Raw genomic sequence first — 9,861 nt, forward strand, 5'->3', positions numbered from 1 at the left:
GAGCCAGAGGCCGTGATGCCTCGGAGGCCCAGAGCCATGAGTCCTGCACCCTCACGGAAGCAACGGAGGGATCCCTCCTGGTTCTCAGTGCAGACAACTTCCGTTCCAACTATAGCCCTGAGGATCAGAGAAGAACACCTGTCTACAATGGCAGAAAGCTTAGGGATTTGCCTCTTCAACTATCTCTTGTTACAGAAGAAAAATCTGACTCCCACGTGATCACAGCAAAACAATCTGAATGAGACCCCTCTTCTGATTTATTCTAAGCCCCCTCTCAGACTGCCCCTAGGCCAACAGGGAGTTGGGGATGGGGAGTGAGAGAGTTTTAGACAAACTGATTGGTTCGGCAACACAGTCTTCTAGCAGAATTCTTACTCCTTATTCTTCAATAACAGGTTGTAGAAATTCATTCAAGTATGTAGGTTTGAGTCCTGGCTAATTAGCTATGGTTCCCTTGGAAAGGTTCTTAACTCCTTTGAATCTTGGTTTCTTCCCCAGAAAAATCAAGAATAATCATTGTGGTAGTAGTAGTAATAATAATAATATTAATATCTGACTGGTTGAACTTTCAGGATTACTGTGAAGTTCTAATGACAGAATGAATATAAAATTACTGAAAAAGTATGAAGCCCTCAAAGTATCATGCAGTGTTGACGATAAGTTCATTGCATTTCAATCCCTTAAAACAAACAATTCAATTCTATTTCTATATTTCTATATACTGGTAATGATTTTCACACACACTCACACACACACATACACACTTTAGCTCTCTCTGATCTTTATACACCGAGTCACATGCTTTTACATGCATTTACCATCTGCTGTGCATAAAGCCTCACTGTGCGAGAGCAGAGTTAACAGAAATTAGGGCTGAATCCTGATTCAGCCTCAGTTATTCACCTGTAACATGCATGTAATAATTCATAAACAGTGGAGGTTTTTCCTTGCAGTGGACAGAAGCTAAATAATTATAATTGTATCCCCATCCTCACATAAGTTTGATGGACGTGTAATGTGTGTTTGAACTTACTCATGGATTTCCTAGCCTAGCACTCAAGGCCCTCTGTAGTGTGGGCCTCTCTTCCTAGCCCCTAGTTACTCCCACCGCCTCCCACCCCCACTCACTTCAACCTTAGCGGCCCCGTGCTTCCCACACCAGCGCAGCGCTTCTCCTGAGCCTTTCTTCACCCAGCTTCCTCTGTTGGAAGAGAAGGATGTTCCCCTTTCTTTCCCTGCATTTCCAGCTCTTTGCCTCTATTGGACCCTGTACTGTCAGCCCACAATGACTTCCCCGTGTCCAAATTCTGCCCCGTCTCTGAGGTCTGGGCATTCGCTCCTCCCTTTGAGATTTCTCCCGGAGCCTCTTAGCAAAGTCACTTTGCTCCCAGTTTTTGTGGCTCCTCGCCTGAGTTTCCTCTACACCACATTTCACTTTCTGCCCCATGATTTGGGTATTCACGGACATGTTTTCTCTCTTCTCTAAAATAAAAACTTGCTGAATGAATGCATAAATGTGTTGTCTTGGAATAATGGATTGATGTTTGTAGCTGCTTCCATAACTAAATTAAAAGCTTTTTAAAGGCAGGGACCACATCTTATCCACAACTATAATTCAATTAGCCAATACGTTGGAGGGCCTAGTCTGAAATGGCACTGGATGAGGTGCTTCAAGGGTGGATGAGAGAGCCTGTGAGACACATCCTTGCCCTTCAAGAATTCACAATCTGGTTGGAAAGGCAAGCCCCTCTCCTCTAAAAAAAATGCATGGAGAAAACAACCGTAAATATCTGTTAATAGGGAGAGAGATTAAAAAAGAAAAGACTATTGTATTCATGCAATATACTACTACTCAGCAATAAAAAGAAACAAACTACTGATAGACTTACTCAGCATTGATGAACCCCAATCATTATGTTGAGCAAAAAAAGCCAGACATAAGACTCTATACCAATTGATTCTGTTCATATGGCGAGTCCAGAAGAGGGAAAACAAAACTTTGATAACAGAACTCAGATCACCGGTGGCCTAGGTTGTCTGGGTTGGTGGTGGGAACGGGGACAGGGGTGATGAAAGCAAAGGGGCATGCAGGAACTTTCTGAAGTGATGGAGATGCTTCATCCTGATTGGGATGGTGCTTACATGCATGCGTTTGTCATCAAACTACACACTTCAATTCTGTGCATCTTATTGTATGTAAGTTTTATTCCAATTGAGTTGATTAAAAACGAGTAGAGAGGCCAGGCTCAGTGGCTCATGCCTGTAATCCCAGCACTTTGGGAGGTGGAGGTGGACAGATCACTTGAGGTCAGGAGTTCGAGACCAGCCTGGCCAACATGGTGAAACCCTGTCTCCACTAAAAATACAAAAACTAGTTGGGCATGGTAGCACATGCCTATAATCCCAGCTACTTGGGAGGCTGAGGCAGGAGAATCGCTTGAACCCCGGAGGCAGAGGTGGCAGTGAGCCAAGATCATGACACTGCACTCTAGCCTGGGTGACAGAGTGACTTCATCTAAAAATAAAAAGAGTAGAGAATTAAGTCATACATTAAAATGTAAATAACAGTTCAAAACAACCATGATGGAAGAGATATTGCAATTCACGGTTAATAGCAAATTGAGTTATACAGAAAATTGTGTTGACAGTCACAAGGAGAGAGTCATTCCTTTGGACCCTGGAGGTCTTTAAAGGAGGAACGTGAAGACCTTAAGGATCACAGAGGGAAGGAAAAGTGTCTGCCAGGTGGGTCATCTTATGCTCCCCTTTTTCTTTTCCTTTTTTTCCCCTTTTCCTTTTAGAGACAGGGTCTTGCTTTGTCACCCAGGCTGGAGTGTCATGGCTGGATCACAGCTCACTGCAGCCTCAACCTCCTGGGGTCAAGCCATCCTCCCATCTCAGCTTCCACAGCAGCTGGGAGTACAGGTAAATGTCACCACACCTGGATAATTTTTTAAAAAATTTTTTGTAGAGACAGGGTCTTGCTATGTTACCCTGGCTGATCTCCAGCTCCTAGCTTCAAGGGATTCTCCTGCCTCAGCCTCCCAAAGCACTGGAATTACAGGTGCGATCCACTGCACCCAGCCCTCATGCTCCTTTTGAATTTACCACAGAATCCCCAGAAAGCTCATGACAATAATGTAATAAGTAAGTGATCTCGTAAGAACGCGTTCTTCCACTCTCTGTTCAGGAAGTGTAGACATAAGCCAATCCAAGCCCATGTCCACACACACAGGCCTGTGGGCCCTTCGTGTCTCTGCTCCTTTCTCCAAGCTGCTCTTTCTGCCTGGATTTCCCTTCTTCATCCTTCCAGGCCTGGAGACATCTTGATGTTTCCTCAAGACACAGCTCCTTCTCCTTGGAGTCTTTAGGGACCCACCCTTCCAATCTCTTCAAGCAAGGCTATCTCTCCCTGGGTCAGGTTCTCAAAGTGACAAATCCATTCTGCTCCCCTGATACTCCCCTACTGCACCAAGGTTAGCAGCCTCCAACCCATCTGTGAGCAACTCCTGACTAGGTGTTTGCCAAGCAACCGGTTACTTTTCTAATTAAGCAACAAAGAAATGTGTGCATCAGACCACACCACATATTCAGGGCCGGCTAAGGGCCAGTCTAGCTTCATTTTCATCTCGACCCCTTTCTGTTTGGTGGGACTCTCCACGGTTGCAGGTGGCTGGATCTTGTGCTCTGCTGGCCTAGTGGCCTGCAGGAAAAGCTCTCTAGAAGGTTCCTCTGAGTGTCTCTTGCCATAAACCTACAGGGCTGCAAACAACAGTCTTCAGGCACTTCTGCAAGTAGCAGAAAGCCCCTCCACACAACACACCCTTCTGCCCATTAGTGCCAGGCTTCCTTGTGGCAGGAGACCAGAAAAGGTGCGACTGCTTCCAGAATTGTAGATCTAACAGGAGAAGAATCCAAATGATCGCCTGGTCCCACAGATAGGGAAACTGGGTTTAAAAGGATGAAACTATAGTCTTACTAGGAGGACCTTTAAAAAATGAACAGAGAAGCAAAAGCAAACCTTTTTGTCCTCCTCTAAACACAGGGGGTGGTGAGAAAAAAAAATAAATCAATCAAAGTCACCTGGAACAGAACCCATCAGTAAGGAAAGACAGGCTATTTTCAGGTTCTAAAAGGATACTAGTAACAGTCGGGGGGGAAAATCCACATAAAAACTGTGCTTGACAGAGGCCTTTTGAAAGCAGATAAAGGTGTGTTTTGCCACCTTGTGGACCTGAGCCTTTTCACTCTGCTTAGTCCAGCTGGGCTTGGAGATTGAGGTCTGGGAGTGTGATTGTCTATTTGTTCCAACTGATACTGGAGTTGTTTGCTTTGAACAATGTGACTTTGTTTCTTTGTCAGACATGGCCAGAAGCATAGCTGTTGCTTAGGAAAGGAACAAACACATTAGGAGCGTGCTAAAAGTCAAACAATGTTTTGTATATTGCAGAGTATTAGCGAAAGTACTGTGATACTGGCCAAGGCAGCTTAGTGTGGCTCTAAGGACCATAAAATTCAACCATTGTGGTGGCAGGGAGTGATTTCCTCTCTAGTGCCATCCTGAGGCATATGCACTGGGCTCTGAGCTATTTCCAAGAAGATGCTGAGAGCAGTGGATCTGGAGCCAGGAATGACAGCCTTATATTATTTAAAAATCATTGCAATTTGCTCCTCCCAGAAGAGAGGATCCATTAGCTGCATTCTGAAAGGCAAGAAGACTCCTACGCTAAAAGCCCTGGCTGGTGTGAAGCACAACTATAATAAGGGCACCTACTGTGTGCCAGGCGCTGGACTAGCGCTGTAAGTACTGCCTGTGCATTATCCCAGTAACCTCAGTGCATAGAAAGAGGGATGTCTTAGAGCCAGCTCACAAGAGCCGATTATGTCTATCTCTTCCCAACTCCATATCCAGTGACATCATGACAACAGCTTGAAATTGGCCATGGTGGAAGTATGTACACCATGGAAATTGGCAAGTGCTATGAAATCAGAGGTTTCTTTTCATTGATTGGTTGGTTTCATTATTTGAGAGCTATTGTTCAATGTTTACCAGCACAACCACTGGGTAGGTAGTGTTCTTATCCCAGTTCACAGATGAGAAATTGAGGTTTTAAGTAACTGATCCAAGGGGTCATGCAGATTTCAAATTCATGTCTTCCTGAAACTAGACTCCAGGGAAGAGCCCAGTGTAGGCTGAGAGCTGTTGAGGGCTGTCTGGAGGGAGCAGGAGGTGGGGTAGGGCAGGAAGCCATTGGGAGCCCCAGTAATCCAGACCCAGTGGAACCTGCTTTGGAGCACCCTTTAGAATTGAGAGACTGTGCACAGGAGCCCCAGGAGAAGTGGGTGTGGCCTGGCTCCAGCAGCCGCCCTCACTACAGTTGAGGGTCCCAGGACCCTCCGCTACCCTGGGGCCACCCTTCCTCATGTATGGTTTCCCTTTCCTCTTTGGGACAACTAACTGATATTCCATTTTAACAACACATAATACTCTGGCCATTCCTGGGGTCAACAACCTCTCAGAAGTGATCAGGGTAAGGTTTTGTGTGTCAGGAATAACTCTTCAGTGTGCTAATACTCTGGTCTGCAACCTTCGAACCCAGTCTTCATGACTGACTGGAGCAAGGCCGGGGCAAACAGTATGTCAGGAAACTGCACTGTAGATATTCCGATGTCAGCACAGAGAGGATTCTGAGACCCAGACAATGTGGATATGACTTCTAAGTCACCCATGTGAACCTGTGATATGGAGGGGAGGTGGGAAGTAGGCAATGGAGTGATGGAGAAATGGTGGAGGCTAGAAATTTGTGTATTATGAGGGAGGAATGGGGATGAAATTATGCACTGGAATTCTTTACCTCTGATGATCAGGCAGGAAAGAGGGGGCAGCTACTCCTTCTCCACCTCGTCTATCGCCTGCATCTTCTTTCTTTGGCTGCAGACAGGATCCCCGATTTCCTTTCTGGCTTGGTCAACAGCCTGAGGAGAGATAATGGCTGCTGGGACTGATGGCAAGTTTCAGTTACTTTCTGCCATAGAGACCTCAAATCAGCTCAGTCTGTAGCGCATGTGCATCTTATTTGCTTTCAACCCCAAACCAAGCTCTAGAAAACCCAGATTTGAGCCACAGAGAGAAATCACTACCTTTTCAATAAAGCCCACGACACATAAAATGCTATAGAAACACAGTTTAGCGCCATCTTGTCCTCACTGTGTAAATCAGAAGAGTCATGGCTGCCTCTTATTGTGTATCAATATGCCTTACAAGATAATGGAGATGGAGCAGTAATATTGTTGAGTTTTTTCCTCCCTTCTTAACTTTCCAAATCTTTACTGGCTTTTTGAAATTGCTGCCTAGCACAGTAGCAAATGATGTATGAAATGAAATATTGCTTCCCCCAGCCAAGCAATGGCTTCCTCATCATTGCTTCACTATTTATTATTTGAAGTTGTGTTTGGGTTGGCTACAGTCAGAAAAACACATCTTTTTTTTTTTTTTTTTTTTTTACATTAGACCAAGAAAGAAGGTGAAGAAGGAGAGAAGCAAGAAACATTTGTTTAATTAGAGAAATAGACTAAATCTGTATAGTATCCAAATATTGTTTTGACTAGCTTTTCCCTGATGTTTTCAGGTTGCCCAAGCATAGAAAAGAGAAGCCTTCTTCACTGCCTTTCTTTACCCTCTTTCATGGGGGTTCACCATTAACTATCTGTCAAGATACAGGAGAAATACCATCTTCCTTTGGAGCTTTTCCCACCAGTTTTTAGCATGTGATGATTCCTGCCCCTTTTTAATTGTTCAATTGTTCTGATCTTTCTGCAATTGATGTCTGCCATGGACTGAATATTTGTGTTCCCCCAAAATTCATATATTGAAATACCCACAATCAGATGGTATTAGGTGGTAGGGATTTGGGAGGCAATTAGATCATGAGGGAGGAGGTCTTATGAATGGCACTAGTGCTCTTATCAAAGAGGCCCCAGATAGCTCATCTGTCTCTTCCACCATGTGAGGACACAGCAAGGAGACTGCCATCTGTGAGCCAGGGAGTGGGCCCTTGCCAGACACTAATCTGCTGGCATCTTGATCTGAGACTTCCCAGCCTCCAAAACAGTAAGAAATAAATATCAGTTATTTATAATCCACCCACTCTATGGTATTTTGTTATGGCAGCCCAAGCACCCTAAGACATCGCCCAGGATCACATAATTAACTTTTTATTATAGTTTGTTCATCACCTAATAATCTATATATAAAATTTAGCTCTTTTTTATGTCGGCATGTAATGTCATCTCTTGCTCTCTAATTATCAGTGGAAAGTAAATCTATGGTCTGAGCTCACATTCCAGTTTTGCGACTTATTACTACTTGTGTGTAACCTGAAAAAATTTACTTCACTTCCCTGTGCCTGAAGTTCTTACATGTAAAAACATATTGTAACATATAATGTGTTTGCAAAAGCTATTAATTTTTTATGTTACTTTAAAATATGTGTGCCTTTTCCCTTGCCTCCCCATGCAGACGATGAGCTTCATGAAGTCAAGAATCATTTGTATATTTCTTGTGTTCATTGTGGAATCGAGCACCATGTTGAATGTTTGTTGACTGACAAGTGTTTCACCTTTCTTTTTTCCTATCAGTTTAGGTTTTAGCCAGTGCATTATTATAAGCCAGACAATTACTGCAGTTACTAGAAGCAACAGAAAACATGCTCCCAAGTTCAGTAAGCAAAAGCAATAGATCTAAATGACAAACACTATGTATCAAAAGAGGCCACACATTCATCTTTCTGTGTGATCAATTTTGGGCAGATGTGATACTACTTTTCTTGTAAAACAAGCAGTGGTTTTTATGTTCTGTATAAGGGTTGTATTCTATTTCTACATTTTGAATGAAGGTAGGTTTTACCCAAGTTTACTCATGATAGCTACGTTTATTGAGTGCCTACTGTGCAGTGGTATACTGATAAGTAAGTTCTTGGGAAAACAATATCCCCGATTTGTGGCACTGGCTGATTTCCATGGTGAAAATACTCTTGCCACGGCCAGTTTCAATCTACCAATGTAATGCCACCAAACACAATCTCACCTCACCCACCAGTGGGAGCTGCTCCTGCCACCTCCCAAACTGTGTCAGAGCTACATAACTGTTCACAAGAATTTTCACAACAACCCTACGAGGAAGATATTATTCATATCGTTGGCTCCCATCCTACCAGTGAGAAAACAGCCTGGGAAATTATTTGCCCAGAGTCGCATAGCTAATAAGAGGTGAGTTTGGGATTTAAGCAGAGGTCTGCATGGCTCCTGAACCCACCATCTTTCCAGTGCTCCCCACTTCCTCGTCACACAGCTGTGCGTGAATGGAACAATGTGGTGACCCACTACTCACAAACTCTGGCAACACTGGGTGAGTGGAAGTGTCTCCAGTCAAAGACCCATGACTGCCCCCAAAATGCAAACCCAGCCTTGGAAGACATGAACTTTCTCACAACCTATGAGATGGCTTCGCTGGGCAGTTGTTATCTTGCTCAATTTTGGCACATTAGCATGTGATGCAATCGAGCCGGTCACGTGGCACCCACTCAGAGCATCCAGTGGCACCACGAGTAGTCAGAGTGTCTGGAGGAGGGCATGGGAAGAGCCCTCCTCACAGAAGGTCTTAGAAGGGACACAAACCCCCCTGCCCTTCCCACAGCTGCTGGCCAGCAAAGTACATCGGCTTTCAGTGATCCTGCATGTGAGTAGAAAGGGTGTTTCCAGCACATCCCAAAAAGGGTTTCAGATAACTCCTGCAGCTTAGGGCTCTTTCTTCCACAACTTCTCCCTGTTGTTTAAATGGGGGACAAGAGTGCTTGTCTCTCTATAACCCCAGGGGATTCATGAATAATGTCCCCGAAGGCTGGAAAATGACAAGATGGCAAGAGGCGCATAAACACAGTGTTATCATTTTCCTCCACAACTTGGTTGTCTAGATGTTGCGCCTTGCTATAAGCCCCAGATGGAACCACAGCAAACCAAATAATTGCTTTCCACACTGATTGCAGTTTTAAAGAGGTCCCGCATTATGAAATAATGATATTGACAAAAATAATACCTCGTGTTTGAGTAACACCTTTCTTCTGAGGAGCTCAAAGCACTTTACAGACACAAGAAACATTGTGAAGAGGTGGACAATTAACAGAAAAAAAAATGACTCATGTTTTAAGAAGTTACTCCATGGGGAATAATGGTTCTGTTATCCTCACAAATTGACGTGAACATAGTATCTGTTTCTGGTCTAAACCAGAAATAAAAATGCCAGCTAGGACAAGAGCAAGTGTACCTGGAGTGAGCAAGGAAATCAAGAGGGCTGGTCTCCTGTCATCTACCTGAACACAGTCTAGACACAGCCACAGCCTGGGACAATTCTGACCCCAAGTGACCCCATGACAAGAGGCTGCTCAGGGACCTGGGTGATTAATACGACGGGACAACCACCCGCTTTGTAGACTTCTCAAGGCTTCTTTCTGGAGTTCAGATGGAGGCTGCTGAGTCATCACAGCAGATGCTCAAAAGAAAAGAAAATCCAGAAGCCCATCCCCAGGGCCCTCCTGCTAAATGAATAGCAGCCCCACCCTGCTCCTCACCCACTTCCCTCCCCTCTGCTCCCCCCAACCTCCTGCATTTACCTCCCGGTACTCACCCAAATCTACAAGCTCTGCAAAGCCAGCTGCAGATATCACAGGTGACTTTGAGCTGTGAGAAATCATGAAGCAAAGGCATTTGCTGAGAGGCCACTCTGCAAAGTTCAGTGCTAGATTGAAATGGTGGGGAGTGAGACCCAGGAGAGGGGAAGGGAAGGGGAGAAGCATTGATTTAAAA

This window comes from Symphalangus syndactylus, chromosome 19, assembly GCF_028878055.3.
Source record: "Symphalangus syndactylus isolate Jambi chromosome 19, NHGRI_mSymSyn1-v2.1_pri, whole genome shotgun sequence".
NCBI classification, from domain to species: Eukaryota; Metazoa; Chordata; class Mammalia; order Primates; family Hylobatidae; genus Symphalangus; species Symphalangus syndactylus.